Source organism: Balearica regulorum, chromosome 2, assembly GCF_011004875.1.
Source record: "Balearica regulorum gibbericeps isolate bBalReg1 chromosome 2, bBalReg1.pri, whole genome shotgun sequence".
In the NCBI taxonomy this organism is placed as follows: domain Eukaryota; kingdom Metazoa; phylum Chordata; class Aves; order Gruiformes; family Gruidae; genus Balearica; species Balearica regulorum.
In genome coordinates, this window is record NC_046185.1 from 31,757,627 (window position 1) to 31,783,441 (window position 25,815).

General features: G+C 41.8%; 1 protein-coding gene across 6 annotated transcripts in view; it reads left to right on the top strand.

The window, feature by feature from the left end:
• PAG1 (phosphoprotein membrane anchor with glycosphingolipid microdomains 1) overlaps window positions 1–25,815 on the top strand; it is a 115,489-nt gene that overhangs the window by 19,600 nt on the left and 70,074 nt on the right. For 3 of the 6 annotated variants that reach the window (XM_075743828.1, XM_075743826.1, XM_075743827.1), the window contains exon 2: window positions 7,751–7,810. The gene's annotated coding sequence lies outside the window, so the exon portion shown is untranslated. Of the gene's footprint in view, window positions 1–4,585; window positions 4,734–7,750; window positions 7,811–11,823; window positions 11,935–25,815 lie in introns of those variants that run through there. The other 3 variants (XM_075743830.1, XM_075743832.1, XM_075743829.1) reach the window with 2 other exon arrangements.

Here is a 25,815-nt window from a genome sequence, read left to right on the forward strand (position 1 = left end):
GGATCTTTGTTTAATTAGGTGGGTGTTTTTTCTCCTTCAGTCACAAGCACCAAAATGATCTGGCCACCTATCTTACTTGCCTCTCATGCAGTTTGACAGCTTTGTCCCTGTTTTGTCCAGCAGAAGCTGAGCGTCGTTTATTCCACTCTCATGGTTGTACCTGGAGACCACTAGCTATGCTGGAGTCAGTGCAAGGATGGGAGGTGTCAACACCCTGCAGAGCTGTAGCTGATTCCTCACAGCCTCCGGCAGACACTGGGTGTGAGAGATTACGGGGCAGGCCAGTCTGGTTTTCCACAGGGAGTAAGGACTCCCTATGGCAGACCCTCAAGCCGTTGGTGTGTATAAAGAAGACAGTTTGAACAAAATCCACAGCTCATGTATGTTGGTATCACATCCTTAACAGGCATACAGCGTTGATATTTTGAAAGAATTATCCTGTAATATCAGTCTGTTTTATTACTCTACTGCTTTGTGCTATTGGTATCAGCAGAGCTGAGAAATGAGGTAAAGCAAAAGATATGGTCTAACCCAGTTGTCCCCAAAGTGTGTATTTTACTGTGGCTGCATACCTGCAGTCCTTCACGGACTTGGCTCTGGAGGGAAATATGCGTTAGTGGTACCGACTCTTCTGCATAGTTCTGCTGAAAGATGGTCTCTTCTGACCTTTTGCTTTTGACTAGACCTGTTTATTTCTACTTCAATGTTGCTTGTCTTTTCCTAAGCCTTATTCTTGCCTCTCTTCCTCACTCTTAGAGCTCCCCTAGATATATTTTCCTCCGCAGCCACTCTTCCCATCTTAGCAATCTGTATATTTTCTCTTTTTGCCCAGAAGGACTTACATTACTTTCCTGTTGTTCACTTGACTCCTCGTTGTTGCCAGTCTCCCATCCAACCTCTTAGGTCTCTGCCATGGCCTCCTTAGCTCTGTGTCCTCCCATCTCTGCCAAGCCAGTGCTAGTCTCCCCTTGTACCATCTCCATGTTGGATGGGTCTCAGCTCACCCTGTTCTCATCCAAATAGTTGTGGATCTCACTCTCCTTTTTCACCCATTTTTTTCTACTTAGCTTTTGCCTAAATTGACTGACTCTCTCACCCTCTTTCCTCCCTACTCTCTCGCCCTCCTTCCTCCTGCTTTTCTCCCCGACTCCCCAGCCAAATTTCCTTGCCTATTCTCATCCATCATCTTCCTCACATACCTCTCGGTCCCAATTTTCCTCACTTTTCCATACTCTTCTCCCATTTCCTTACTCTTGTTCTTGTTTTCACAGGATTATGCCTTTTCCATTTCAGAAGGCGGTAAAAAGCATCTCTCCGACATAAAGCTTTTTCCTAGGGTCATGTAAAGTCCCTGCCTCAAAGGGTAGAGATACCACGGCTTCTCAAAGAAAAAAGATGCCAACACCTTTTAACTTGGCCAGAAAAAAGTACTTTTCTTTGGCTTTATTTTCAGAAAAAATGTGCATCATTTTAATGGGGATGCCAAAAATGACATTTAGCAGGAGGCTGCATTTTTTTAACAGTTGAAAATGGCTCTGGAAAAGGGGAAGTGCCAGACAGCTATAGTAAGCAGTGTTGCTGCCAGTCTCGCCTCTGGTACTTATCATCAGGATTCATTACAGTCTTCCAAGTCCTTTTTCTGAACATGTTGGCAAATAGTAGTCTTGGAAAGATTTAATATGATTCTGCAAATTTTACAAGGCTCCCAGCAGAGTTAGTTGTCCAAGGAGAAGGAGATGCCCAAGCAGTGAACTGCTGCTTGCCTCAGTGGCTTGGAAGAGTCAACTGGGGAGTGAGAGCCCCGCTTAGGAGTTGGACATTGTTTGGGAGTCCCTTGATGATGGGACTGCATGTGTGATGTGTGTGTATATGTTTATTATATATAAGAATAATTAGGTGAGAGATACATATGTGTATACATAGTCTAAGACTGGTTCTGTGTATGTAAATCAAAAAATAAAAGACACTTCACAAGTTACAGGAGCCTGTATCACCGTGGCCTTCCCATTTTATAGAAGAGTCAGGCTGGGATGCTGATATCCAGAAGAGAGTTGGTGATACTGCAGAAAATCTGCAACAGTTGAAATAATAGATTTTTGGATTTTTACCAGGTAAACTCGGGGAGCAGTTCTACCAGCCTTATGTTGTATGAGATCTGGCTGTCATGTTGTACTTTTTCCCAGAGAGTACAAGGCAGACATGATCCCTAGTGAGTTAATAAGAGTAATTCTTTCATGCCGGGAAAAAAAGTGAAAGGAAAAATGAGCTGCATAAGATTTGCCTGTGACATTTAAAGACTAAATCTGAGTTTGTCTGAGTAATTTATCTTTGGGTATTTGCAGGAGGGAGAGCAGGAGAATATGAATAAGTGCATCTCAGTTATGTCTGAGCTTTCTGATAGATGCAGAGAATTTTTGGTGACTCCATCTGGCTGGAAGGTCTATCTGTGTGATCTCTTCTCCGGCAGATGGAAGATAACACTAGGAGGAGTCCTTTGATTATCAAAGCATGGGAATTACTCCAGTGCGGTATCACCCTGAGACACCACTTTCTTTCAGAGTGACAGGTGATGTTTCTGGTATGTTAGAGCTGATTTCCCACTGCTGCACTGAACATGTGTACACCAGATTTTATTTGGCAATATTAAACCTATCCGCCTTCTGTATCTGTTGCTGGTGAGGAGAGAAATTAAAATACAGAGTATCCATGTAGAGAACTGTCCTGGTTTCAGCTGGGATAGAGTTCATTTTCTTCCTAGTAGCTGGGAACATGCTGTGTTTTGGATTTAGGATGAGAATAATGTTGGTAGCACACTGATGTTTAGTTGTTGCTAAGCAATGTTTACACTAAGTCAAGGACTTCTCAGCTTCTCATACTGGCCTGCCAGTGGGGAGGCTGGGGGTGCACAGGACGCTGGGGGGGGACACGGCCAGGACAGCTGACCGCAGCTGGCCAAAGGGATATTCCATACCATATGACGTCATTCTCAGTATATAAACTAGGGGGAAAGCTGTCCAGGGGGTGGCTGCTTGGCAACTGGCTGGGCATTGGTCAGCAGGTGGTAAGCAATTGCATTGTGCGTCACTTGTGTTGCATATTCTTTTGTCATTATTATTATTTTCCCTTCCTTTCCTGTCCTATTAAACTCTCTTTATCTCAACCCAAGAGTTTTACTTTTTTTTTGCTGAGTGTCTCCCCCATGCCACGGGGGGGGGGGGGGGGGGCAGGGTGAGCGAATGGCTGTGTGGTGTTTAGCTGCCTGTGGGGTTAAACCACAGCAGTCATTTAGTAATAACTAAAGCATCAGCGTGTTATCAACATTATTCACATCCTAAATCCAGACACAGCACTAAACCAGCTGCTAGTTTATTAACTCTATCCCAGCTGAAACCAGGACAAGAACATAGCAAGTACAAAGGGACCAGAGGAAAAAGATGTGTTTATCAACTTCATCAATATTTCTTTTACTATCTACTTGGCTCTTGATGTTTCTGTGAACTGCTTTTTTGAAACATGTAAAAGATGATTAGGCTGACATTAATTGAAGTCTTTCCTGAATGTAGAGGTTCTTTCTCAAAGAGCGTAGCAATTTTTATTATTTCCTACACTTCTGCTTGCACATTTGTTTGCAGTACCCCATTGAACAACCTCAAGCTTCTGACAAGACCTCTCTTTGCAACATGCAATGTTGCATGTGTACCCACCAGCAGTCCTGTGTCCAGACCTTCCTTTAATTTCTAGAAGTAACATTCAGCTTATTCTTGTGGCTATCCAAAGTTAACTAATGGAGCCAACATCAGCCTTCTGTGAATTGCGTACCACTTTGGTGCGTTACCTGCGTCTATCTGTCAGAAGGCAGCTGCGGGTGTCAGAGAAAGGGCTGTACGTGCAGCCGTGGGCGTAGTGGTCCAGCAGAGTCTCCTCTGGTGCCTGGGGCACTGTGGGCTGGGGAAGACGGTCTCTACCCTTTTCTGCAGCAGGGCATGTTCCAGTCCCTAGGAGGAGGGTCCACCTGCCACATGGCACTTTTGGGGGGGATTGCTGTGTTTCCAACAGGCGAGACTGGAGCACTCTGTTTATTCTTCAGCCTGTGCTTGTTTCCCCACAGTTGCACATCACATAGAGTCACTCGAAATACAGCTGTTTTCGCCAGCTGTTTGCTGGTAAAAGGGCTGGAAGGCATGTCCTATGAGGAGGACTCTGTCTAGTTTGGAGAGAAGGAGGCTGAAGGACCACCTCATTGTTCTCTACAGCTTCCTGAGGACGGAAGCAGACAATGAGGTGCTGAGTTCTTCTCCCTGGGATCCCAGTGATGGGACGTGTGGGAATGGTTCAAAGCTGCACCAGGCGAGGTTCAGGGTGGACATTAGAAAGCATTTCTTTACCAAGAGGGTGGTCAAACACTGGAACAGGCTTCCTAGAGAGGTGGTGGATGCCCTAAGCTTGTCCGTGTTTTAAGAGGCATTTGGACAATGTCCTTAACAACATGCTTTAACTTTTGGTCAGCCCTGAATTGGTCAGGCAGTTGGACTAGATGATTGTTGTAGGTCCCTTCCAAATGAAATATTCTATTCTAATATTTTAGAGTCTGGACGCTGGCTGTGCAGTGGAATTCACCTGTGCTGACGATACACAGCAGACCATGAGGTTAACAAAAGCTGTGCCTCTGAGACCACCTTTGCCTCGATCACTACTCCCCTTGCTCTGGGGAAGTTAGGAGGAAGTCATTTGAGGTAGCCCTCTCCTACACACAGACTGCCTTTCCCAACTTACCCATCATGCTTATCATTGCAGGTCAAGGTAGAGAGTTAGTGTCTGAGTCACACCTCCATCCAAATTCGTGAAGATGGGTATAGGTCCTCTTTGTTGATAGGAAATACTCATGTAGGGTGTCTCACTGTCCACGGGTAGTTATGTATGAACTGGCGCCTTTTACCATATAACTACTGTAGCCTCATCTGTGACATTAACTTATGTCCGTATAAGCAGTCAGTGCTTCGTTCCTCAGAAACTTGTGGCAGATCAGGAACAGTCAGGTTTTGCGGGGGGGGGTGGGGGTGGTGTGGGGTGGGTCTGAAGTGAGATGAAGAATTACTTTCTGTGGAGCTTCCTTGCATAATTTGCAGGTACATCTTGCTATCCACCCGATCACTGCCTGTTTATGTCACCTCTTGCTCAATGCTGGTTTTTAACATGAAATTCTTAATCATAGCTCATGTCATATCTTCAGGAAATACCATTATAGTATCTCACTGTTGGTTTTTCGCTGTCTTTCGGTGCTTGCCAGTGCCAAACATTACAGAGAAGACACTGCAAACATCTGAGGTTCCAAATGTCAAACCTCAAGATCCTGTTACAAAGAAGTTAGGACAGCAGCTGGGTTACTCTACAAGCTTCTATTAAAATGAACATGTTTACTGCTTCTTAAATGTTTTCTTTGTTTTATTTTAATATTTATAAAACTTTTCCTGCCTTAAATAACTTTTGTAAACTTAATTTTCTTTTAATGCCTAGCATGGCTGTGTGTAATTGCATGTGATTAATACATTTAATGGAGATTCAGTCTTGAACGTGATTCCTTTGGCACTCTTTCTGATTTTTTCTCTTTGCTATTCATGTTAGCCACCTGAGACACTTTCTGATTTTTTTGGCATAACATTCATTTTGATTTCATAGTTGATAGCGTTATTATTTTATCAAATAACCTGATAAATTGTTACAGTAAGACTGCAGCGGCAGCCAAGGCACTGATGCTTTCTAATGGCGCACTTTACCTCTGCTCTATTATCACTGCCCATTTCATTATTTGCAAGTTGATTACAGCTGCGTTTCTCAGGGGCTATGAAATATTCAGCAGCGAGGACTAGCCTGGGGAGAATTGCAGTCTTTGTACCGAACACCTGCCCTCAAAGGCAAAGAGGAAGCAAAAACTTCTGGTGTTTAAAACTGATGGGGAAATTCTTTCTTTGCTTTAGCCTTCCTACAACGCTGATTGAGAGGTGCATGGTAATTAAACATTGCAGCTTTACTTACACTTGTCATTGGATGGGAGGAAGAACAGGAATAAATATACAACTATGTATACACTCGTGCCATACTTGCCTGACTACAGCGAAGAAGGAAAGAAATGTTGATATAATTGCCCGTGTGTCCGTGTGAGTTGGCGTTCTGGGTGGAGTTGGGAAAAAACCTCTCAGTTAAGGGCAAAAATTAACACTACTGGTTATGTTCGCACACTTTGTCTCTCTGGAGGACTAGCCAGCAATGATTGACTGAAATGTGCAATATTTTACCAAGTAGGAAACAGATAAGATTTTTATAAACAGGATACTTCATCATTAAAGTAAAGAAACAATTGCTTTGACCTTGACACTGAATGAGTAAGGCCAGCATTGTGATAATTGAGAATGTATCTAAGCAACAGTTCTCCAGGAGCTTGCACTGCTTTATTTTTAGTAGACTACACAAGTAAGGGGAGGGGGGTGAACAAGCAAAGCAACTGGGTAATGCTTATAAAAAAGAAATTATTTCTGTATTTGTGCAAAAAGTTTGAGTTGTCATATGCGCTTTTACCAATTTTAATTTGGGTTTATGTCAAAAGAAAGTAATTGAATCAGTATATCCTTCTGTGGTCTGAACATGCAGATAGCCTGACAGTATCCCTGATTTCTTAAGCTGCTTTAGAGACTTGAGTCTCTTCTGAAAATTAATGGTGTAGAAGAGATGGCATATTCCTTCAGAAATAGTCTATTTTATATCTAGTTCTGCTTACTTTGGCAATAATTAGGTTTCCTAATCGTACTGGTTAGCACTGTACAGCCTAATTTATTTGAAAAGTCAGACAGTGGTTTTAACAAAATTAATTTGGAAAGTCCTTTAAATAAATTCTTGCAACCACTTGCTATAGATATGCTCTAACTTTGGTTTAAACTAGCCTTACAATACTAGAGCAAGCCAGTTCCCTATGAACTTAATGGCATAAGACCCTTTAAATCTGAAATAAACATTCAGGAAAAGGAAGGTACTTTCTTCTTGCTAAGTCAATTTATAAACCAAGTTGGCTTAATTTTTCACTTAGGCAATGGAAAAAAAAATCAGTCTGAGAAGTTCAACATTTTTATTATGTAGGCATTGCAGGATTGATTGCAACCACATGGCCATTCCGTTATCCCGTAACTAAAAGTATGTGTTGCAAGGCTGGCGCTAATGGAAAGTTTGCAACCTAATCTTTACCACTCTCTGTTCCTAGTAAATCTCTCATCACTGACTTGAACGCTCTTTCTTTAGATACCACACCAATACAATTACTAAGTAATAGTGCGTTTCTGTTACCCAAGCAGTTGCAGAAATCTCTCTAAAGATCCTGTCAGTGTGTGGGTATAAACTACCCTAACTTTACATATAGGCGCCTTTCATTCTGATTTGGTTTATGAAATCCTTGTAATTGGCAACATTACATAGGTGAGAGAATAAAAATGTCCTAATTCTCAGGCTAACTTCTTTATCACATCTTTGAAAGTCAGAAGGTAGTAAACAGACAAAAATAATAAAAAGGAGTTTAAAAAATGTATTAGTTACTCTTGGGTATTTTAAATACAGGAAGGAAACTTTTTTCTAAAGTACTTTTCTCTGGATATGATTTTAAATTTGAAGAAACAGGAGATAATATATACTGTCTGTTATATATTCTCATAGTGTGGGATAATTGAAATCAGAATTGTGAAAATTTTTTTATTATTTTTTTGCCCAGGAGGAAACGTTTGTTGATACTGTATATCACTTGAACATCAAGCTCTACAGAGACTTCAAGGTAATTATTTATGCAACTGCTTTTTGTTTCCTGTGGTGGTCAGCTTGGCTTTAGTTCAGTTTTGTAAAGACCCCTGTAATTTTTGAAGGTGTCAGTGCTAAGCCGTTAAATTGGGTAGCAGCAATGTTACAAGTAGTTTTTACAGAAGCTGTTGCATACAGCTACATGATCCGTGATGTGCTGTGTGAGATGCCTCTCTGTGTGTATAAAATAAAGACGTGATAATTTTGAAAATGCAGTTGTTTTTTTCGTGTCTTAAAAAGCAGCAGTACTAATTCCCGCTGAAAAGTAAAATCACCTGGATATGTGTTTGTATATGGTCGTTCAGAAAGCCTTTCCTTACCCCTCAGCATCCCAGTCTTCTAGCTGGTTGTCTTCCTGGAGCTGTGCGAGAGGCACCGCATGCTCTGCAGTGCTGGCCCAGGCTTTCCTGCCCCAGATGGTGGGAGTTTTGGTCGGTGGATCGGTTCTGGTCAAGCAGAGCGATGACTGCCTCATCAGAGATTGCCATCTTTGCTCACTTTGCCAAGTTCTTAAAAGCTGGTTCTGCTGTTGCAATTGCTGTAGATGCCGCAGATCTATACATTGCATTTGCTTGTTTCAAAGCCTGTTTTGAAAGCATAGCAAATGAGGTCTCCATTGTCACGGACAGAAAGTAAATAACAAAATAGACAGCTGGGGGTTCATGTTTCAGGTTCAAGTTACAAAGCTATCCCACTGCGGAGAGTATGGAAAAGAATACCGTGGTTAGGAGGCTAGTGTGGGCTGCACTCTGCAAGGCATGTCTGGTGCCTTTGCGTGGAGACCAGTGAGATCCAGCCTTCGGTGTGCAGTCTGGTGCTGCTTGCATTCATTTACTGGAGGTCTGATGAGATTTGAGCAACAACAAATCTACATTGGGTTGCCACTTAAATAATTAACATCTCCCAACACCTGGCAGATGGCAAATTTTCAAACACTGCAGTTACTTTTTATTCCAAGCATCCCGGCCCTTGCTGGGTGGCTGTTTCTAGTAAGCAATGACGTGGTACTGCACCGGATTTGGTTGTATGTAATGCACTCAATTTGTGGCTGAGTTGAGAAATACTGGGAGGATTTCAAGTCTCTTCCTTAGTACCGTGATAGCCTTGAAATTTCCTGTGGAATCGGTGCTTTGCTAATACATACCAAGCATGTGGTCTTTACTTACGACGTGTTGATAGACCATAAGCAAAGAACCTTGAAGGTAACCACATTGCCCTAACTGACCTGGTGCGTGTTCGTAGCTCTTCCTGAAGGAAAGCTGGTTTGTACAGACAAGCTTACTGGTTTAACTTTGCTTTTGCAGAAGCTGAGAGCACACCTCTGGTAACATACTCAGTTACAACAACTTGTCTGACCAGGTACCTCCTAAGCTACAGTGACTGGTTGTACGAGTTTGTGTGAATATACTCAGAGTCCCTTTCTCAGTCTCTTTTTGTTATCTGTACATACTACAGAGATGCTTCAATCCCAAATCTTGAGCCCATGAGAAGTTTATAAATATAACTGACATATGATTGATGGAAACACTGCTTCTTGGTAGTATTTGTCTTTAAAATGAACATAGAAGACAACGAGCTTGACCAGACACCTTAAAGATAGAATTAATGTGAAATCAATTTAATATCATACATGCTTCTGGAGTCTTACCTTGTGGAAGCCAGAGGATTGTGATAGTTGTCTTCAAATCTGTCAAAGACGAAGCATTTTAGTACTGAACTCTCATTCTCTGTAAAAGATACTCAGATTTGGAAATGAAACACCTCTGAAAGGTGAGAAGTTTTTCTCTCTTCCCTGTTGAATAGCTCATCATTTTGGAAATTCTGTCTGCAATAAAAATGTGTTGATGACTCTGCTGCATGTCAAAAGGACCTGGATAACCTGAACTGTTGCATGGGAAAGCAGAAACAGTGAACAGGTTATCGTGGCATGTAATCCTCCATCAGCGTTAGACAGCCGCACGGTGCCATCTGAGCACAGCTATAGGTCCAGTGAATTATCCTTCCCATTCAAAAAACTTGGGAATCTTACAGCTGGGGGGAAAAAAAAAAATTGGGGGGGGGGGGTTCAGGGTCTTTTAAAAATCTGGATTTACTTTTCTGATCCCATTTATTTTACAATCCAGAAACAGTTGTTTGGCCTTGAGTGAGGCTGGGAGGTGAAGACAGTATCCTTTCAAGCAGCTTTCATGGTGGAGGAACTTAGCCTGGCAGTGTGGGATTTTGACTAAATAAATTTTTTGTAAAAAAACCCCAAACCAAAACCAACAAAGACACCCCCCTCCCATGGTTTAGAGAGTCACTGAAGGAAGTACCTTCAGAAGGAGGTGGGGAAGGGAAGCGTGGCCAGTGATAAAGTAGGTGGGTGGACTGAGGACTTCTTTCAGCCATCAGGCTGCCGAGCGTCTCAGTGTGGAACCACATCTCCAGGTGCTGTGGGCACACAAGTGTGTGGGTATTTCACTGAGGGGTTCCTCCCCCGAGGTTGCTGTGGCTCTGCCGTGTCAAGGTTGAGAGGTTACAGCCAGTATCAGGTTTAGGAAGCATAATTATTCATTTAAATAGCATAAAAAGTGTAATAAAGTGTGGGTCAAGTAGCTGTTGGTGAAGGGTCCAAGGCGAAGTGGTCCTGTCACCCAAGGGTTGGCGGAAGTACAAGTTGTGCAGTCATTTTGTTACAAGCGGAGGAATGGCAGTTTCCTGTGATAGGTGTCTGGGGCGAGGGATGTGTGAAGAGCGGGATTGCTGAGGTGTTTGTGGGCCCTCCACTGCAAACCTGTGGCTGGTACATGACGCACAGACCTGGTTTGACATGCATGGTGGTCGTGTCTGGGCTTCGCAGCGATCTGCCGTGTTTCCTGTGTCCCTGCTCTGGGTTGTCTGGTCTGGCGTTGACATGGCGGAGGTACAAGGCATGTGGCTGAAGGAAAGGGTGCAAGGTGGTGAGCCATGTGCCTGTAGGAGAGGGCTTGCTGGCATCTGAGCACTCATCAAGACTGGGGAGCGCCGTCAGGACCCCGGCCGTGGTGACTGCTGGGAAGGCAGCGAGAAGGGATGAAGAGGCGCTTCTCTCAGATCTGCTTCAGTGCACGGGATGTGTGGTTTGGGGCTTAAAATGTACAGCTTGCCTGTGTTGGAAGTTACTCAGGAATAGCTGCTCTGCTTTCAGTTTCCATCCTGCCTGTTTCCTTAATAACATTCAAATGCAAACAGTCCACCGCCACACCAAGGGGTTGGGGTTTGTATATATTCACTATAAATAAAAAAAACATACAAGCTTCAGCCTGAGCCTTCTCCTTTTTGCTTGTGTGGGGTTTGGGGGTGGGGGTTTTTTGTTTATTTTTGGTGGATTTTTTTTTTTTGGTTGAGTGTTTTTTCTTTTGTTTCTTTTTTTCTGGAAAGCCCCTCACCTTGTCTTTAGCACTTCACTTTCTCTGAGTTAGTAAAAGCATATTCTATCTGTTTTGATTCTAATGGGCTCCACCATGTTGGCTAGTGTGAGCTTCAAGATATCTCTTGTCTCCAGCACCATCAGTGGTAGCTTCTACATGTCTGCAAGTTTCCTTTCCTCGAGACGTCAGGTTTTCCCTCTGCTATCTTCAGATTGCCTTTCCAGATGGCCAGCTCTCCTGCAGGAGTAAGCACCCCTGGGCAAGGACACTCACTGCAGCTCCTCAGTCTGAGAGGGTCATAAATACATAAAGTTTGTGCTTTTCATTGTGCTGAATGTAACAGGAGGAGCCGCCTTGTCAGCGTGCTCCCAAGGGGAGGATCTGCACTAAAAGGTCTGCATAACAGCAGGGGGGTGGAAAAACCCCTTTGAGAGCAACGTTGGTGACTTGGAGTCGGTGCTCTCAGAGGTCGTTTCTACAAGGCTCTGACTGCAGCTCGCTGTCTTGCCTTTACTTCTTCATTTTCTTCCTCCCTTGCTGTTTGTGTGGTCGCAGTGCTGATCCTGGATGCCTGCGGCTGTTGCGAGGGCTGCTGGCAGCAAGCACCAGGGGCTTGCCCCATCCCAAAATAACCCAGGCACCTCCTCAGGGGTTACCAGCATGAGGTCGATGTTTATGAGGAACACGGTGGGAAGGCGGTGTTTTTGAGGAGGTGAGGGTCCATGAGACTTCGTCCCCGCTGGCCTTCCGTGGGCCAGGAACAGAGGTGACTGCGCAGGCTTTCCTGGTGCTGGAGGACACGGGGGTGGAAGGGAGGAGCTGTAGAAGTTACGCTTGTGCAGGTCCACTTTCAGTCAAGTGCAGGAGAGCAAGCAAGCATTGATTCCTACCCATGCTGCTCACTATCTGCCACCTTGAACAAAACCCGCCCTTTCCAGATGTAATGTAAAGGAATTAAAGAACGACCTCACAACAGGAGGTAAGGTCATTTTACATAGACCTGTCCTGTAGAAGTGGAGCAATTCAAATATTCCTGTGGTGGGTTTGCATCTACGGGGCTACAGTGGCGGGTGTCAGACCAACACACTGCGCTGACTGCGAAAATAAGCTTACGTTGCGGGAATGACTAAGGCGATTACGGAGCTGCATGAATGATTAATTTATCCAGCTTTTGTTTCACTTTTGATCCCAGGCCCCCTGCAAAAAAAAAAAAAAAGGCAATTTTGGAAGAAGATGTTTTTAAAATAAGGAGTAAGTCAGTGGTATAACAGCTTTACTATGCAAATGTGTACTGAAACTACTCCAAGAGGAACAGAGTAAAAAATCAGTTGCTACTGTATCACTGTAACATGAATATTTGAAATTTATAGATAAGTATTTGCCAAACACTTCACAATCAGAATATCTATTCACGTTTTAAGAGGACAATATTAGTATTCTTCAAATAGGACATAGTGACATAGTGGTAGTGCTTTTTTAATAACCCTCCTTTAAGATCAGTTTAGAAAGCATTTTTTTTGTTATTAAAATTACTCCACATATTTGAGACAGACTTCAGCTGAACAACTGCCTAGCACGTGCTAGACACATATTGATTTTTTTGTCTTAGCTCAACGTTTCCCCTGGGCATCGTATTATTTATTCATAAAGCAGAAATGATGTCTGACAGGCAGTTAGAGGGGTGTAGAGCTGTAGTCCAGAAACAATGTGAAAAGCTTTGCAAGGACCCCAAGAAATCAATGTGCTGATGCTAAAGAGCAGCCTTTTAATTCTGAGCACACGTTCTTGGAATCGTTCAGTGTGGAAAAGGAAATTTAAATAACAAATAGTTACTATTAAAACTGCAGGCCTAAATTTTCATTCATCTTTATTCCAATTATCCGAGCCAAGGTGGAAGTAGGCAGACAAGGCAGCTAGCCAAGCCCAGACACCTCTCAGCCATAAAGCAGGCTTGTTGCTCTAGCCCTAATTTGCACATTTGTATGTAGATTTCTGTTGGAAGTAAGATATTTTTATCAATAAAGATTTAAAACCCAAGCGTTGTTCAGAGAGCCAGCTACTCCTAAAATGTGCGTGATTCATAACCACTTACTCTAATTGATTGTTAGACTGATGTCTGTACAGCAGATTAAAATAATAAATAGCTGGTATTTTTAGAATATGAGTTGAAATATTTTGATAAGCTAGTCATTGTGATAGACCTGTTTGAAAAAAATTAGGCAAAAGGAGGTTTGTTCTGGTTTTTGTTCATTCAAGATTAGATCACAGCATACCATCAAGCAGTATTTGCTTCTGGAAGATATATTTTTATTTCCAAAAATGTTTTGTATACTGAAGAAATAATAATAAATTTAGCTCACAGGTATTCTTAGGAAAATTTTTTATATCTGACCTTATACTTCTCTCAGCAAGATAAGTAACTTTAATTATTCAAGTATTATATTTGAAATGAGATAGACATCTGAATATCTTATCAAATCAGGCCACTATGGAATTTGTTTCTTGTTATTTAAAACACAGATAATGCTGTCAAAAAAATAGCACGTCATCATGTAATTAAATATTTCATCTTAATGTATAAACGCAAGGGAGCTGAACTAAATTTGTTCTGGCATTTCTTGACTTTCTAGTACTTGGCTTTGAACCTGAATGTTCTTTGATATATAGGGTTGGGAATTTCAAAATTTGCTTTGCATATTTTGAGGGGGGAGGGGAATTGTAAGAAGAGAATTCATTTCTACTCTATGGACATGAAAGTTCCTGCCTTTCTCTTGGTTAATGAGAAGGTCGTGTTATTTACAGTGAAACCAAGGCACACATTAACCTCGTGAAGCTAAGTTAACACGTACTCCTTAAATTGGTCTGCAGAACACCTTATAGTTGCTTTCCCCAGGGAAGGCTTTGACCTCTTCAATCACAAAACATCACAATAAATGCAATTTTAAATCGCTCAACTGGGACAGCATAATCTGCGTCCATCCAGAATAAGTAAGAGTGCCTGAAGCATGCACAATTTATTTTTTTTTCCTCAGGAAGTGGTCTTTAAAAAGAAGTGGAAAATATGGTACCTCATTGGTATCTTCTAGGAAATCAAATGTATGATCTTTCACGTTCTGACATACGAAGATGACATTGGGAAAGCACTACAGTGTCTTCATATGCCTGTCTTTCATGGATTTGAAAATCTAATTTCATTTGACTTGATCTGAAGAAAATGTAGCAAAAATGACATTTTTCTGGGCTATTGTACATGTTGCAATGGGCACGTTTTTTATCGTTGCTATCTGATGTGAACACAAAGTCATGAAAATACTTCATTTTTCAAAAATGGATGTATTTTGATTTGCTCTTGCCAGTACTTCTGAATGCTGCTGTTGACTCAGAAGAGTTACCCTGTATTTACAAGTAGGTTTTAAATAACAAATTTACTGCATAGCATTAAGGATGTCTGAATGTTAACTGGTGACTTTAAATGTCACTTTTCCAAACTGTTAAACTAGAGCTGTAATAATAATTCTTTTAATCTATTTAGATAGCTGGTAGCTGGTCAATTAATCAGGTTTGTTCATCCAAAGTTCAGCTGCATCTCTGCCTCTCTGAGCTCTGTTTTCTTAATTTAGTTCTGTCATTACTGTAGTCAGGAACGTAATTCTTTGCTTTTGACAGCAGAAGAATAGCCAGTCCCAGATAAAGCACTAAAACATGAATACACGTATTTTCTGCTTCGCCAGCCTGGAGTGCTCTTCAAGACAGACAGAGGATGTCTGCACCAGAGCTGGTCACCCGAGGTCTAGTCAGGGGAGGGAAGTAGCTACTTTTAGGACATGGTCCATTTGACTTATTTTGGAGGCTTATTATATTGTACAGTAAGTTGCATCTTATAAGAGCCTTACAGGATGCTGTCATCTGAAGGGAGCATAGGTACCCAGTTGCAGGGTGGAATTCAGCTTCAGGCTGGCACGCGCACGTTGAGTTGCTTCGGAGCAGCTGGGTCCTCATGTGAGCACAGCATCCCTGTTGGAATCAGTGGGGATGTCATCCCTGCAGCCGGTGGAGCCTGGAAAGCAGTGCTGCTCTCCCTGAGCCAGGTGCCGCTCTGCGGGATCGCTTGCTACGGACGACTGCCTGGGACACACCATTCCTGTTACCGGGATGCTGGGACTCAGCGTGCTCTTCCCACCTACAATTATTTAGGACAGTGATATGCAAGCTGTTATGTGACCCGCCGGCTTCCCTTTGGGTGTTGATCCTTACTAGCTTTTAAAGGACATCATGAAGAGCACTGAGCAAAAAATAAAGGTAAGCCATATGTTTAACAGGTGTTTTGTTGGTAAGGTTTATCTGATGACAACACAGGAAAAAGAGTTTCCTTAATTCTGTGACATTATTGTGTTCCTAAAATTACTTTCTTCTGATACTTTGCTGGAACTTTTGATGAGAAGTGTTTGATTTGGAAATCATCATTAAAATGGTCATGTATGGGAAGATACCGTCTTTTTCTATTTTTACCTTTTTTTTTCCTAAAGAATAATTTACCTAATGTCAACATGTCTTTGGTGAAACACCTTTCTTCACCAAACAAACAGATATTTACAGAGGCTTAGTAAGAGGTTGGCAGATAGTAGTCCATCTCACAGGTCAGTTGGCTAAAAGGCAGCACTATTGTCGAGAGTGTCATCTACTGAAAGGCAAATGTGGTTTAGAACCAAGGTTTGTTATTGAGCTCAAACAGACCCCAGGCACTTCTACTCTCTTAACTTAGTAAAATGGCTGAGCTAAGGAGACGACAAAAAAAAAAAATTATCTGAAACATTTTCTAACAGAATCAAATAGCAAGTAGTACATATGTAAATCAATATTTATATGTTTATGTAAATCAATCTTTATAAAAGACCAAATTAGCCGTGGAACACAGACGTTTCTGACTTGCATACAGGTATTTTAGGAGTCGTTAAAAGATAGCAACTCATGATAGAAAATGCCTTAGCTGATGATGTCCCGGGCTTAAAAAATGAACTGTGAACAACACCAAGGCATGTTTCTTCCTCCGGGGATGTCTGTGGACTGAGAAATGTTTAGGAGCCAGCCATAGGGATGCCCACGGTCATGAAGAAATGCCACCCCTTAGTCCACTGTCAAGCGTGGTCCATATATAGCTTGTGTAGCTCTTACCTCGTTCAAACCTGCTGCAAAAAGAAATTTGTTTTCTTGTGAGCATTTCTGTAATATTCATCACTCTTTCTTATAACAATGACAGTGAGAAGCAGTCTGATTTCATGTGAAAAGCCTTTCTGGCCCATCATCCATCTGCACATCCCTCCAGTTCACCTGCAATACCAGCTTCATCACTGACCTGCTGTGTATTCAAACCAGCATCTGTGTGCTTTATTCTTTGCTACTGCCAAAGTTAAGGATGAGCTGTGGGCAGACATCAACACACTTAACCTCATTTTCTCCTTTTAAATCCCTTCTTAATATCTCCTCTGCCATAATCCCTGAAAAAAAAAAGTAGGTTAGCAATGTGTTACAGCCAGTGCCTCCTGTGTTGACTGATGCTGTCTCTGTATTTCCTCCTGCTTCTTTGTCAACCATCCATATCCATTTATTGGACTTTTTTTAATGTTTAAATGTGACTCTCTGAAGCAAGAACCATCTTTTTAGTTCTTCCTAAGCACAGGCTCCAGCATGCCTGTATCCTGGCCTGGGACTCCCAAATGCTGCTGTAACGTAAGGAAGAGAAAATAAACGTGATAGCTCGGTGCTTCACAACTTTCATAGGCTTCTTCACAGCACCATGTGAGGAAAACCAATGTTGTTATCATATGGCAAAGGTGAAAAATGAAGACGTGTCCTTAATAAGGAATGTTCTTAAAATGTTTCTGTTGAAGTTGAATGTCTGAGCTGAAATACAGGTTATCTTTTTTGCTTAAGGGCTTGTGGCGTTCCCCAGTATTTAATATCAGATCTCTGAGTGCTTCCATTTGCAGGCGTATGTTCAGCACTGCTGCAGATCAGGAGCTTGGGAAATGGGAGATTTGAATATGGACAGGGTGTTTGCTCAGTGTTTTCCCAAGCACCCACAGGAGCTCCTTGCCAAAACCTATGTCACCCATTTAATCATAGCACTTCCTCAGGTCTCCTGCCTCTGTGACTTTATGCCTTGCAGATTATGGAACAAAGGCGACACAGTCCCATGTGCTGAAAATCAGTAATATAGGAGCCTCCCCCTCCACCTGTGTCCATATACCCCTACTGGGTAGACCATCAGATTTCACATGGGGGCAGGCACGAGTGTGTGGCAGAGTCATGGGGTCTGTGCGCTGCCGCGGCGCTCGGCTGAGCCCGGGTGGCTGCTCCTGTTGGGAGAGTGTCAGCCTGGGCAGATTTGGGTGGGTTTGTGCTGGGACCACAAAAGGTTCCTCCACACCTGCAGCATGTATGGAGGATTTTTACACTAATGAAATAGAAATATTATAATAATATAAAAATATTATATAAATATTTATAATATTAAAATTAAATTTATTATTATTACTATTAAAATATAAATGTTATAGTAAATATAAGTATTAGGTGGTTTTTTTACATAAAATACCTTATTGCTGTTACTACTCAGTAGTTTTCTTAAAATTTAACTTAAACTTCAGTATCTTTCATCATTTCAATAAGGGTTATGTTAATTGGAATAGCACATTTAATCAACAAATGTTTATTGAGGGACAATAGTCTTCCTGTAGATCGCATATCTCATAAAAACTCTCCAGTGTGCTGTTAAAAGCATTTGCTTCCTTTTATTGAAATGTAGGGCCTACACACAATACGTGCCATTGTAGGGTGGGATAAAATTTTAGCTGCTATTTGGAATAGGAATATTATAATTGCCATTGAATCTATTTTTTTATGTCTCTGTTGGCAAATCTGGGCGTTGTACTCTTATTATACAGGGTTTGACTCTGTTCCCTTCCTGAAATCATGCTAGATCTCAATGTATGGGGGTTTTTTTTGGTGTATAGGAACATCAGGATCTTAAATGTCACTGTTCTGTGACGCTTTCAAGACAAGTAGCATATACCAAGGAGAAACAGCACTTCCTTTTCAGTGGTGTAAATCCTCTTTGTGATGTCTTTAGATGAGCCGTTGCTCTCTCTCAGTAAAGCAGGTAGTGTTGGAGGTCCAGGTACTTTGCATCTTTGGCATGGAGAGTATCTCTATTTTGCACGATAGGCAAGGGGAATTTGACTCATTTGACGATGGTGGATTGGGGTTGCTGGCATATGCTGCCAGAAAAGTTAGTCAAGAGAAGAAGTACATAAACATTATTTACTAGTCTTCTGTATTTGTGGGATGGTTGTCAGTATGTGCACGTGTAATACGTTTCTAATTGGTGCTTGAACAAACATAGATGGGGCTGCACTACAACACTTTTTGCTGGTGTGAAAGGTTGTAGAGTGAAAAGTTAAAATATACAAAGCTCAGTGTCTAAAAATATATGAAACAATACATTTTTTGCTTATTGAGGAAGTCATATAATGGATCTGGAAATAGAAATAATTGAAGAACCACAAAATCAGAAGCACTGGGTCAAGCTTTTCCAAACTGAATTAAAATATATTTGAAAGGAAGATCTCTAAGATGCAGCAAAGTTAGTTTATTTTCATTTCTTCAGAGAGTCTGAACTGGATATCCACGTTCAGGGTTGGAGAGGGTTTGGTAACAGTGGGACTCCAGCTGCAGGGACCTGCCTCCCTGCGGATGCTGTCAGCAAAGCTGCCCGTTACGACGGCACTTCTGTAGTGCAGACCCTGGGCTACTCTCTGCCGCGCTCAGACCACCGTTTAGTTTAAGCAACTATCAAATCATAGCAGCTTGGCTCAGTAGTGACTTGACCCCCTCAATTATGTTCAGTACTGTGACTAAAACCTACTGTATTCTCTTCCAGCTGTTTTATACATGGCATAACATAACTTAACTGCTGCTTGGGAATTTAGATTGACTATTGTTAATCAGTTTAGACAGTGAAATATCCACATAATACTTACCTAGTTCTTCTAAAGAAGAAGTAAAGAAAGTATTGCACACTGTCTGCCTTGACACCGCCAGGAATGGATGTGGGCTTGGGCTTTCAGCCTTACCTCTGCCTGTTCTTATGACTGTATGTTAAGAGACTGTATCTTGTCTGCTCGGCCATCAGAACTGGGGCTTTGGGCAACCTGGTCTAGTGGAGGGTGTCCCTGCCCATGGCAGGGGGGTTGGAACTAGATGATCTTTGAGGTCCCTTCCAACCCAAACCATGCTATGATTCTTTGATTCTAAAACTTTTTAACTTTTTAACTTTACGGCCATCCACTGAATAAAGAATGTTGCAAACATCCCATTGAATATAAACTTTCTTCAGAGCTACCAATGGACTTTTTTCAGAGCTAGTGAAGCTGTAGTCTGCAACTCGCTTTGAGGTAACTGAAAAAGAAAATGGGAAGAATCAGTCCTATCAATATACCATCACAATGTTTCTATTTAGAGGCCTTTTAAGTATACCTTTGCCAATGATTGCCTTAAAGCTTTTAATGTTCTTGCGCTGCAAGAAGCTGAGCAACATTTTCAGTGCTTATTCACAGCATATACTCTTGGCATATATTCCTGCAGTCCACGTCAGGCTGGAAATCCTCCTTGAATTAAATGGGCTTTTTGCCTGACACAGTCTCTCATTCTAACTAAATTAGCAGTAACAAATTTAACTATAAATTGTTTTTTGCTCTGAGCACATTCCCTAATAATTACCCTCCACTAGTAAATACTTCACCATATCAATGAGATACAAGAGCTTTTAATTCTTTAAACTCAGCAACCGTCTTTTATTTCAGGACTGGTTCTGTTGGAAGAGAAGTTTGGTTTGTTTTTATGGTATGAGAGATCACTTAACCTGAGTGTATAATTAGGACATTGCCTTATGAAATTTCTACCTTATAATATGTGAAATTTGAAGTTCTTCCCCACTGAGCACATTCTACATTAGAGACTGGGGTGGCCAGGTTTAGGAGGGCTGGGTTCTTTTTGGTTTTAATGCTTTTATTTTCCAGGTATGCATTAATATTGAGAAAAGGGTGATTCATGCTAGACTACGTTTTTAGTATGGATTTAATTCAACCGGGAATCAGGGTAGTGAAATGTGCTGCATGGCAGCTGGCACAACAGCATTTTTAATCAAATAATAGATTCCAGCTGGTGGGGAGTCAACTGAGTTCTGAAGCAGACGTGACTTAATGCAGATCTTCCTTATTTCTTCAATAAGATGTATTACCTTTGCATATTAAGCAAATGTAAATGGCGGAAGGGAAGCGAAGGAAAGCAAATTTGTAGGTTTGCTAGAAATAAAACTAATCATTATAACCTCATAAGGTGAGTTAAACAAGGGAGAATGTGGAGTTTTGTGTTCTGAGTGATAAATTATCTTGGACTCTTCTCATATCATGAAATGATTTCTGGTTTGCAGGTGTGCTTGTGATTACAAGATTCATTTTCTATACTCTGTCCTTGAATATTGCATTTGGTGCTCTTTAGCTACTTAGTACTGCCACTGTCACCAGGAGTTGTCCTCATGTTAGTCATCAGCCTTCGTGCTGTGCTTATCTGGTTCGGTTACAGTGCAGTGGTGTGAGCAATTAACGCCAGCAGCGAAGGTGGGGTCTTTCTGGTGTCACTGAACTGACACTTTTTTTCAGACAGTCCTTTTTCAGTAGTGTCTTTTTCTCTGCTCTCACTAGAAGTGTAAAGATTTTGAAAGGATTCAAATAATGAGGATCTTATCGATAGGTAGAGCTGAAATAATGTAATTGGGCTGCAAAGCCAAATGTAACGGTACTGGAAAGGTCAGTGCATATTGGAAAATGTCAACAGGTGCTGCATTTTCAATGATTTTTCTTGTTAGCTTCTATCCCATGATCTACACTCAGCTCTTAGCCAGGACAAGCAACTCATTCATCACATGCTGCGTACTGGGGCTTAGTTCAGGCTGTTGAAAGAAATGGCAAATGCCACAGAAAGAACATACCTTGGTTAAGGCCTTTTCTTCTCATAGTTTTTTGCCGTCTGGAAGCTGAAAGCGATATGCTGGCTAGTTGCCTTTCTGTTATTTTGCTGTTGGGTGTTCCTTGTAGAACCAAGGTGAAGTTCAGCATCCGCCACCAGAATCAGCAGGGTCTCGGTGGGAGCAGGTATCCTGCTGTCCTGTCTGCAGCCGAGAAGCATTGAGGAGCTGATAACTCCCATCCCATTAGCTGGAGCTGCAGAGATTTGATATTTCACGCAGTACAGCCTGAAAGTAAATAGAGTATGAAAAAGCATGTCTGATGTGAGGAGACCCTTTCTGAGCTGAGTGATCCCCATTCCCTCCCATCCCCGTGAGGTCACTTGCCTCAGTCAGGAGCTGCTGCATGATAGCAAGATCAAAGCCATTGGAAGCAATCAGCTCTTTTCATGACATCTGCTGAAAGTGTGCGCCAGGGTAAATTTTCTCCTAAAAAAAAAAAATCATTTATTTTTACTTTATCTGTGCGTTCAGAATGTGATCCTCAGTAAAAGTCCTATGAAAGAAGAATACTAAGGAGCATTTTTATGTAGATGGATGCAATTAACATAAATCTATTAATCCAGACTAGCAAGAGAATATTGATTGCAGTGTTTTTGCACTACCTTCTGACAAGATGGAAAAGTGATGAGAGAAAAAGTCAAATTGATCTCATAATTTCAGGAGTTGTCTTGAAAATAAAAATAAATATTCACATAGCTTCAATTTATGGCCTGTATTATTTCTGTGACATTTCTGTGGTTATTGTTGGTTTCTGACAACATTACAGTATGTATTAGAGACCTTTTGTGTTAGGTTTGGTTTTGCCATGGTAGTAACTTCGTTCCTCATGTAGCTTATTGATGCCATAAGTAAGTTAAAAATGGTTCTGAATGTGGAAAATGCACAGAAAAAGAAAAAAGTAATCTGAGAGATGGCAGATACTAATAGGAGTTTGAAGGAGATACTTAGATAAGCTTTTATATTGAATGTTAACGAAAAGTTCGTATTAAGCTTCTCTTGTGCATTGGTAGTTCAGGAGATGCACTGGAAGTCTGGTTGTTTGTGACTGGTCAAAACCCCAAATTGATTTTGGTGCAAAATGCTAGATTTGAAACTTGTTTTTTTCATACAGAAGCAAAACTGGCCCTTTTGGAAACATTAATGAAACAATATGAAGAAAAGCTCAACATGGTTGATGAGAAGCTCAACATGAGCCGGCAATGTGTGCTTGCAGCCCAGAAAGCCAACCGTGTCCTGGGCTGCATCAAAAGAAGTATGACCAGCAGGTCGAGGGAGGTGATCCTGCCCCTCTACTCTGCTCTTGTGAGACCCCAGCTGGAGTACTGCATCCAGCTCTGGGGGCCCCAGTACAGGAGAGACATGGAGCTGTTGGAGCGAGTCCAGAGGAGGGCCACGAAGCTGATCAGAGGGCTGGAGCACCTCTCCTGTGAGGACAGGCTGAGAGAGTTGGGGTTGTTCAGCCTGGAGAAGGCTCTGGGGAGACCTTTATAGCAGCCTTCCAGTACCTGAAGGGGGCCTACAGGAAAGCTGGAGAGGGACTGTTTACGAGGGCATGGAGTGATAGGACAAAGGATAATGGCTTTAAACTGAAAGAGAGAGATATTAGGAAGAAATTCTTTACTTATGAGGGTGGTGAGGCCCTGGAACAGGTTGCCCAGAGAAGCTGTGGATGCCCCCTCCCTGGAGGTGTTCAAGGCCAGGTTGGACGGGGCTTTGGACAATGTGGTCTAGTGGAGGGTGTCCCTGCCCGCAGCGGGGGGGGTGGAACTAGATGATCTTTAAGGTCGCTTCCAACTCGAACCATTCTATGAAAAATTCATCCCAGAGCAGCCAAGGGTATTTTGACCAGGCACCTTGCTGTTGTACCAAGAACCTGACCTCAGGTCTCTTGTCTGACACATCCTGGACAAATGCTGTTAAATGCATATCTCCTGCTTTCTCCTGCTCTCTCTATTCATCTGGAAATCTTAATCCACATCTGAGAAATATTTCTAACATCAGCTTTCTTAGGGAACGACATATTACTGCAAAACATTTCAGTCACCTTCAGTTTCTAACCAAATTCAATAAATTTAGAGCCAGCTTTGGTAATTTAAACTAACCTAGGTGAGCAGTGGATGTGTTCTCGTTTTCAGAAGGACCCTATGAGTTAAGAGGTTTTGCATTCTTTAATGTGTATGCTGATGCACTTCAAACAGTCGAGGTTGTGATGACCAACTTAAAGATACAGGTTTGTCTACAGCCTTATTGACTGGAATGGCAGTATCGGATGTATTGAGTTTCATGTACCACCTGCAAAGATCTGACCAACAATCTGTTGGTTTTAATGAAGTTGTGTCAGATTTGCAGGATTCATTGCAGTGAAAACTGATAAATGAAGGGCAACATATTACATATTGGTCATGTTGCTTAAGAAAGCAGCTATTTCAGAACTAATTAGTCTATTTATGAAATAATAAATATTTAATGATTTGTTTGATTCTGACAAACAAATACTTCTGCTTGTAGATACTAATTACATGAGCAGAGCCCTTCACTTTGCATGGGCAGAGTTATATTTGTGTTGAAATGTTTGTTGTATTCGTGCCAAAAAACAACCAAAAACCTCATTAAGATCTGATCCTTCAAACATGCATGTGCTTAACTTGACTGCTCAAATAATGTTGCTTTAGCAGTGTTGATTTCAATACTTTGATCATGAAATACCTCGTGTAGAGGGGGGGAAATTAATACAGCAGTAGTGTTGATCTCTATAAACATTCATTAATGAGTACATGTTGCACCCTTCCCTGGAGGCAGAAAACCATGTTTCTGCTGAGTTGATGAGTAAAATGAAATTGCTCACCAAAGATGCTTACTGTCTTGAGATCCATTTTACTGCTGCTATCTTAGCCTGAACTCAGACTTCAGAGGGACTTTTTCTGTATTTTCCTGTGCACAGATTTCTCTGGGAGCTGCTCTCCGGTGTTCAGGCTCTTACTCCTGTTCACCATATGTTGGTTGCAACACCTTCGGCTCAGTTCCCTGAGCTAGACTAGGGATAACAGGAAGACGTTTTTAGAGATAAACAAGGATATTACTTGAGCGTCTTTACAAAGAACAGAAGATAATTTGTTTGCCCAGTGGAAGAGGAATGTTTACTATCTAGCAAGGAAGGAAAAGTACTTTCCCTCCAGGCTTTACTAAGTACAAAAAAATTACTGCAGCCTAAAGCTGACTGGAGCCCCTGAACCTCTCGTGTTAGATACCAGCAAATCCCAACTCAGGTTTTTGGGAAGCCAAAGAAGAGCCCTGGGATCTAGCAGGGGATGGGCTAAGGCAAGATTAAGAATGGGAATGAAAATGAAAAGCCATATAAAATTCATGAAGGATGGGGAAAGGAGATCAACAAGAAGATGGTAAGGGTGGATTTCTGTGATTGTTGCTCCTGAAGGATGGCTGGCAAACACTCCCACCTGACAGCATTTCATATGCATTTCTGCCTGGCCAAGATCTCATTTATAATTATGACAAGGTTTTTGAATTTCTTCTCTACTACTCCTGTGTGGAGTTCTTCCTGCATAGTTTTTCATGTTTATTTTCTCAAAGGAGAAAAAAATTTGCAGACTGCTCGAATATTCTAAAAAGAAAAGCCAGCCATTTATTTAAGCTGGCTCTCAATATGCAGAAAGTTGCCTCCAAAAGAAAATGCTAATGTTTGGCTTTAGGCTTTCCTGCGAACACAAATAAACCGTTGTTTATTTTTTGTCTTTGGAGATTTTATAGGTGTGTTTATTTCTTCCTTGTTCTTTTAAGCCTTTTTTGCTACTTACCTAGCATCTCACATAACTTTGATATTTATCTTTGCAATAGAGTAATTTCCATGAAGATATGCAGGGGTTTGAGAATGTTTTCTTCATCAGTAGACAGAATAGGAAGTTAAAAATCATCTGTTTTCCACTCAGTATCTATTTTGCAGTGCATGTTGAAAGAGACATATGTTGCCGCATGTGTGATGAGGCTAATTCTGTCTTTGCCTTAATGGAGTCGTTCACACTGAGCTTCCATTCTGATGAATTAAATGAGAAATTGTGAATTTAGGTTCACAGTGGGCTCTCATGAAATTGCTTCGTTACAGCACTGATTCCTTGCTCAAAGCTCTGTGCAACTCACCCGGGCCCCCCCCGGTCCACCCCAGCCGACTGCTGCCATTGTGCTCTGGTTCTTGAGGGTCATCCAAGGGAATCTAGGGGCGATTGAAGGCTGCAGGAGGCTCCAGTATCGCTTCAGGTACAGCCTTGCTGTGAAATTAAAATCAAGTCTTGGTAAAGCAACAAAAACTCACATAGGTCAGGCTATCCCAGTCTACCCAGAGTTCTGTTTTCTGATGCTCCTGATGGCACTCCCAGTACCCATCAGAGATTCATGGAAACAGCTGTAAAGGTGAATTTTTGAGTGAGTGGATTCAGCCTTGACTCTACAGCCATTGCAGATGGTCTAAGTGAGGGGTATTGCTGAGGGTGGGCT